Source organism: Lactuca saligna, chromosome 6, assembly GCF_052625555.1.
Source record: "Lactuca saligna cultivar CGN05327 chromosome 6, ASM5262555v1, whole genome shotgun sequence".
Lineage (NCBI taxonomy): Eukaryota > Viridiplantae > Streptophyta > Magnoliopsida > Asterales > Asteraceae > Lactuca > Lactuca saligna.
The window spans coordinates 54,746,493-54,754,639 of record NC_136422.1 but is presented as its reverse complement, the minus strand read 5'-3'; the positions used below and the strand labels follow the sequence as shown (position 1 = coordinate 54,754,639).

Sequence of the window (8,147 nt, the reverse complement as noted above, 5' to 3'; positions counted from 1 at the left end):
GCTTGACTTGTAGGATGGTCAAGGCCGAGCACCAAAGGCCGTACGGAAAATTACAGCCTTGGGAGGTTCCCATGTGGAAATGGTAACATATCACCATGGATTTTATCAGCATGTTACCCAGGTCAACTAAAGGATTTGATGTGATTTGGATCATTGTGGATCATCAGACCAAGAGTGCCCACTTTCTAGCTATTCGGGAGAGTTCATCGGCTACGAAATCAGCCAATGTGTATGCACACAAAATTATTGCTTTCCATGGGGTACCAGTGTATATTGTATCTAATCGATATGTCAGTTTACTTCAAGAATTTAGCAAAGGTTCCAGGAGGAACATGGTATGAGATTGCACTTTAGCATTGCCTATCATCCGCAGACTGATGGTTAGAGGATGCAGACCATCTAGATTCTTAAGGATTTATTGGAGCCACCACGACATGGCAAATCAAGATAAGATTACTGGTCCATTTAAGCTACCATGGCGTGGTAGTATATGGCCACGGTGTGGTAGCTGGCAATTGACAACCCCTTTTTTTAGGTTTTACACCCTATTTAAAAGAATAAGGAGGCTAGGTTTTCTCACCCTCAGCCTCTGTGAGACCTGAGAAATCCTAATCCATTTCCTCCTTTATTTAAGCCATTTTTGTTGTCCTTTGAAGCCATTTAGGAAGAAAGAAGAAGTGAGATAAGATTCAGCAATCAAGTCTGCATCCTTTGTTGTAGCACTCTTATGGACCTTTGTAAGTGTCCAAGAGTCTATTTTTATCATGATAGGTTGCTAAATCTTGCGTTTTGTCCCTAAATATTCATGTTCTTGTTGGTTGGAGTGGTGAGATCTCATAAAGTTTGCAACTTTATGAATCTCCATGCCATTAAGGATATTTGTTGCTTTAAATCGGGATTAGTAATGAGTTTTGGCGTTATACATGGATTTTTGGCCATAAACCCTCTTTTTTACCTAATGGGAGTTCAAGACATGCATTGGACATGAATGTATAGAAATCATGGATTTTTATGTTATTTATGATGCTAGAAACCTTTTTAGAAGTGTTGGACTAAAGGTCTTCAAGATTAAGTTCTTATTGGTTTAAGCCAAGTTGTGTTTTTCCCCTTGTTGGACCTATAAGTTAGATCTCTATCTCTTAGAGAGTCTAAAGAGATAAAGTTGGAAAGTTTATCCACTTGGACCATAGAATGGACCAGATCTAAGCTTTACAACCCTTAGAATCAAAGAAAATGACTTAACCCATTAAGCTCTTAGGAGCCTAGTGCCCATAGTGTGGCCTTAGGTCGCCACAGTATGGAAACTACACTATGGCTTGTCTGTTTAGTCAGACACGTTAATAAAATATTTCCTTAAGCTAAGCATGAATGGTTACACTTCAGCTATAAGTCTATATCATTTTGGAAATGGGACTTGATTTGGATTTAGTATTTGGATATTGGAACATTATGACAAAAACTATTATATTGTTTAGATATACTGGGATATGATCTTCACATCAATACTTGTTGTGTTCTATATTAACATATTTAATCCATGAATAATCTTATTATTCTAAAATTCCGTAGTTAGTTATAATTGTAGGAGCAATCATCAAGTAAGACTAATATGAATTGGATTGGCTGACTCTCATTAGATGAAAGTAAGTAAATGGTTGTAGCGAAGATTAATAGCTACTTGTCAAAGAACTGGTATTGGATAGACCCATATCAATATCATCTCATGGATCGCCTTCGTGAGTGATACTTTATAAAATGTAATATCCTTGTATCATTAATACCTGAGATACATATTGGTACATAAGTATAGGGAGTGCTATGATTTGGCGTGGTCAAATGTTGATCCGTAATCGAGTAGTTATAAAATCCATTATCAGTTGTGGTGTGAATTATGTAAGAGGCTTATGTAGTCAAGATGGTATTTTTTTCCTCTTATGTGTTGAGAGCGAGACATATAACACGTGTTACCCAAGTTGAACACCAAATGAGATTGATTGTGATCCAAGCCTCAAGTTTAACAGGATGTCTATAACAATGGGATAACTTATAAACTTACTTTATACATCAATTGTAGCTTTAAGATTTTCGGAATTGGATGTCGATGGACATCATTCTTCTTCGTGTGTTATTGGGGGATATGAAATGTTGTTAGGTACTCACTACTTTCTATATCAGTCTACCATGAGTCTTGTACAAATAGGAGATTGAAAGATCTTTATGCCCAAGAGTCGTTATAGAATGGTATTTATTAATGAAAAATGATCATATAGGTTCACACCTTATAACAAGTTAGTACTAATTGATTTTTTATTAGAGTAATTTTTATTATTAATAAATATCAACACTTGTATTTTATTGGAAAAATATTATTTTTGAAAATAATATTTTACCAAGATATTAGGAATTATTGTTTCTAGGAAATAATAATAAAGATAACAAAAATAGAGAAATATCATATGGTATGATTATTAATATTGTGTACAACATTTTTTCCACTTTGAGTAACCATTAATTTGGATTTTAACTAGCTAGCTTGTCTTGTGTAAAAGACATTCCATTTCTTGACTTTTTGTCAAGAAAATTGTATGTTGGAGAAGGCAAGCAAAGGTTTGATTATTGTCTAGTGTCTTTGCTCCCTTGCTTGTCCTTTTGGTCCTTTCTTAGACTAACTGAAAGTATATTGCCCTAGTACTCTTATGTTGGTATATAAGGGAGACTAAGTAGGAAAGAACTAGTAAGTTTGTGATCAAATACTCTCTATCTTGGGGCTGCCAAAACCGAGAGTATCCATCCCTCACTTCTCTTATTTATCTTGAAATTTGATGTTATACTAAAGGCACTTAGTTTGTAATAACCCAAAAAATAATAGGAAAAATTTTCACTTTTAAAGTAATAAAACACTTTCAAAAGCATCACAAGTCAAGTGATTCAAAACATGAGTATTATTTTTAAAAATATATCATAGTAATCCCAAAATCTCATAATGCGAACATCATTGGTGGATGTAACGCAATCAGACTAGCTCCTTTCCCCTGCTACTTTAAGTACCCGAAACATTTAAACTTAATTTGTAAGCACAATGCTTAATGAGTTCCCCAAAATACCATATACCATACCTAAAAGTAAAACTGGTCAAATAGTCAACAATCAAAGTCAACCCAGCAGACCACCCCTACATGACAAGTCCATTGTCACGTTGTAGTCTGGTTGATTAGAAAAAACACAATAGAAATTCCCAACATGCCATAGAATAGGCCTTGGTCATGCCATGGTTACGATGGTAGTTCCATCTCTCCAATAAACCCTTAATGTGTTAAGTATTTTGCTCAAACTTTCCAGAAGGTTTCCTTTCACTATAAAGAACCATAAAAATCCTTACTTTATGGACATTCATCTCCAATGAATGCGCTTCTTCAAACTTAGGTCAAAAGGGTTAAAATAGGTTCAAAACCCTATGCATGGCATCAAATAAGTGAACTATTCTATATCTAAAGCATATGGTGACCTAGGGACCTCAAGGAGTGATAAAGTTGCCAACTTTATCAAAACCAACCATTTTTATGAACACAAAATGAAGAAAATGAACTCAAATGACCAAAACACCAAATGTAGATGGAGATGAGAACTTGGAGAATTACAAAAAGTCCAGAAGGTGCACCAAGAGATGGAGATGAGTTGCTAGCTAGTCTTTTTCTCAACAAAGCCATCCTTCAACCTTCAAATGACCAAAACACCAAAAAAGAGATCAAATGATAAGAGAAGAGGCTAGGGTTAAGAGAGTGTCTTCTGGAGGTGATGGAGGTTGAGGGTGGTCGAAACTCTAGCCCTTATATTCCTTATATAGGACCCAAATCCCAACACTTAAGGTTATGTGCACGCAGTAGTGCCATGTCATGGCAAACAATATATCACGATATGACATCATTTAACCAGCACATCGTGGCAAAAAAAATGCTCCACGCCATGGTAAGACAAAACACCCACACACTTTCCTTCAATAACTGTAAGAATATAGTACCTAAAATACAGATGTTACATAGTTGCTTCTCCTTTAAAGGTATGTTTGATATATACTTATAAGACATAGAACAACTAATACATAAGTGAAGACAAGAATCTTTGGTGGTATTTCCTTGCTTGGTGGATACTTGTAGAGAGCTCCTTTGGAGCTTCGTGCATCATTTCATCAACTTCCATCTCCCATGAGAATCAAATACTTCAAAGGTGGTAATATCTTGATTTATATGGTTGTTTTAATCTTTCCATGCTTTGAAAAATGATCATTGGTGGATAAAATGGTTTTAGTTTATTCAAATCTAAAAATAATTTTTTTGCTAATCTCGTAGTTTTAACTATATAATTAGAATATTTTTGAATAAACCCCAACACATAAGTAGGAGACCCATGCACCAAAACTGATGGTCTAGCCGAAATAAGAACTGCTCTAATCCAACCACATCAAGTCATCTCAAACCCCATAATATGGAAAATCTATATAAACTAGTACTAAGAATGTGAATCGTACATTTTTCAAATTCAACCTTGAAGATCATCATATGCCTTTGTTGTGCTTTACACCAAGCCACAACCTCCTCTAAAAGTAAAGAACCATCAAGAGTCTTTAAGACTTTAATAATTGTTGTCTGCTCCACACTACTAATCAGCACTGCCCTATTAGCAACTAATTAGACTAGTATTACGAAAATCATTTATGGATTTCAGGTCATTATTCTTAGGGATGATGGTAAAGAAATATGCATTACGCCCCTTAGAAATCGAAGTAAGACCATGAAAATGTGAGAAAAAAGTGACAATATTATCTAACAAAAATATCCCATTATCGCTTCAGGAACCTAAAAGAAAACACATCTAAACTAGAGGATTTATTCACCCCGCAATCCTAAACTACTCTTTTAATCTCCTCCATAGTAAACAGGGACTAGCATGTAGTTGATAACATGAAATTCATTGAAAGTGTCGAGGATTGGTATTCAGCCGCCAACCATGTAGCCTAGCAAAAATATTCAGGTAAAACTCCTTGAATTATGCCTTCACCAACCTCAGCTCATCCACCCATACCTCGTCAATAATAACCTCTTAATAGCAAACTAACAACGCTTACAAGTAAGAATCCCATGAAAGAGACTAGAATTCCCATCCCTGTCAATGCGCAGTAAACATTACATTTTTATACCAATTCAAGTTGAGACAAATCGACTAACTCCCTCAACTCATTGATGGCTTTGATTCTAGTCTCCCAAATTGCCACCAATCCATCAGACTTCATAAGAAAAGAACCATACTCATCAATGTGCTCCTATAAACCCACCCTACGTGCGACTACCTTCTAATGGATTTCAGGGTTCTACACCCTTAGGTTATTTTTAAGAAGCTGGAACTTCTTCTTCAAACCCGTCGAAGAATTACCACCCCCGATCCAGCCTAATAGTCCCTAAAAAACTCCTCAAAACCATCCTTCAACCAAATAATCATTCTATCATTTGGCAGCTCTTCTCAAACACCATACCAAAGAGATGCTTGAAATATCTATAAACCCCATATGAAACCAAGAAACGATCCAAATTACTGGATTCTAAACCCCACGTATCACACCAAGTAAATCAAGGGCCTATTAAAGGAGCATCTAGGAAATCAACATCAATAATAAAATGATTAAATGTTGCAATTGACCCTATATGATACTATAACCCCAATCTCTCTAACTCGTCACAAACCTCATTAAAGTTATCCATCAACAAACCTTCACCCCTCACCGAAGCCATCAACTGAAGAATATAAGTCCCGAGAAGTCATTGACCCTCTAAATCCTACAGAACATAAATTGTGATGATCAAGACATCTAGAGAAGAGAGAACCCACTTCGCCCCAATCGTTACATAAATGATTTAACTATGAATGAGTCCATATCTTCCATCTTCATCACCTAGAAATTTCACCTTATGGTTCCAACACAAAGAAGCAATTCATGACAGTTTATCACGGCTCCCTGTTCATTGAATATTAAAAGAGAGACCATTCATCTATTAACATTGGTAACATCTATCTATCAATCAAATCATAAATCTAATGTTGGCCTCCTATCATTATGTAAACCCCCCCCCCCCCCCCCCCCTTCATAGTTTTATGACATTCCTTCATCAAAGATCATGCATGAAAAAATCTCATGGAATTACTCGTTTCCTAGTAAATTCAAATCAAATTTTGGAGAAAAGCTCGGGGATAAGAAAGAGAATCCACATACCCTCCCTCACTATAGCACTACCACATCTCATAGGAGTATGGGGATTTTGGAGGTCGAAGATGTGCCCGAATCGATGTGGCAGCTGTTGTCGTGTATTCCCTCGGCATGACAGTTGAAATAATCAACGACGGTGGTTCTACCATTGTAGTTTATACCGTCAGTACTCCAACAACAATGGAAGTTCCTTCTAGACTTTTTCCCGCCACCCCTAATTGTCAGCACGGTGTGTCAATCAATCGAAAAAAATGCCGATCGCTATAGGGTAGTGTATAAATGTTTTCATATCTTTTCGAAATGTATAAATATTATCAAATATTCTGTTATTTCATTTTCTACAAACATAAATATTTATTTAAATATTAAATATAATTTAAAGACTAAAGTCGCCTGTGATATGGTGTTATGGAGTGACAAAAGTGAGATTGAGATGTACGAAATAAAACAATTTTCACATATTAAATGATAATCATAAATTGTTAGCCAACCCCTATAACTAATCAAATAATTTTACAAATTCAAGTAATTTTATCAAAGATTATTTTGCAACCATGTTAATAAGAATTGACTGCTTTAACATATATTTGACACACGCAATGTTATTTGTATTGTTGTAGAAAGCGACCATATGTCAACGCATGCGGTCTAAATAGTAACCTAGCACTCTAGCAGTCTCCTTTGTAGGCTCAGTAGATTGTACCCTTTGTCTTTATTTCATTTACTTCAACTACAAATTACATAAAATCTAATAGTAATAATAATCGACTGAAAATATACTTTCCATCATATATATATATATATATATATATATATATATATATATATATATATATATATATATATATATATATATATATATATATATATATATTCAAAGGGATAATGACTTAGGAGGGTAATAAGGTTTTTAGTTTTCCGTATTAGGTCATTAAGGTTTTTTTTGTGCGTATTAGACCAATATGATTATTATTACCGTTTAAAAATAGTCATTTTACCGGTTTTAACGGGTAAAAATGACTATTTCTAAACGGTAATAACAATCATATTAGTCTAATACGCACAAAAAAAATATATGACCATCAACAATAAACTACTTCGTTTAGAACTCGCATCGTCCCATATAACCTGCTACTCCTCTATATGGCGAAGCTCTTCATCTATAGTAGTCCCTTTGGGGACATCCGATAAAATTGGAACGATACAGAGAAGATTAGCATGGCCCTTGCGCAAGGATGATACACACAAATCGAGAAATTGTCGAAATTTTTTTTAACCCTTCGTCGTCTTCTCTGGAACCCTAATTCCCTTTTCAAATGCTAATAGGGTTCAATTGCAATTCTTACGTTTCAATAGTTCATCTACTGAAGTCATGATCAGACAACATGTAGATTCTATGGTCAGATTGATCTTCTTGTTGATGTCTTCAACCATTTGTGGCAAGTAAGGGTGACATTTCTTTCTATAAAGTCTCCTTTAAGTTTTTTACTTTTCCTGTCATTAAGTTTCATGCTTTATAAACTTCCGTTTATGTGTTGTATATAGTATGTATGTATTTGTTTATGTTTTGATTTTTTTATTCATTTAGCAACTTCAGTTTCTTAGTTCATATTGTGGTTTTGCTTTTTATAAAATAATTGATAATAGACATCCTCTACAAGTTCCTGTTGGTTTTACATTTACATTCGTTATCAAATGTAGACATTGATGAGAGGTATCAAAGTGAGATTTTGCTTTTGTACATATGGATGTGTTCATGTAAACATTTAAATGACAAAAAAAAGTTATTGATAAAATGTTGCATATTTATGTAATGAAGATCATCAATCATATGAGTTTCTGGACTTAGAAGTTCTGGAAGGGTTGTGAGATAAGTTTAAATAGAAGCAAC

General features: G+C 34.7%; 1 non-coding gene across 1 annotated transcript; it reads left to right on the top strand.

Annotated features, from left to right (window-relative positions):
• Window positions 1-7,424: 7,424 nt before the first annotated feature.
• On the top strand, window positions 7,425-7,527 carry LOC145003544 (U6 spliceosomal RNA). The gene has a single exon (XR_013662001.1). It is a non-coding gene; the product is annotated as a U6 spliceosomal RNA (small nuclear RNA).
• The last annotated feature ends 620 nt before the right edge of the window (window positions 7,528-8,147 follow it).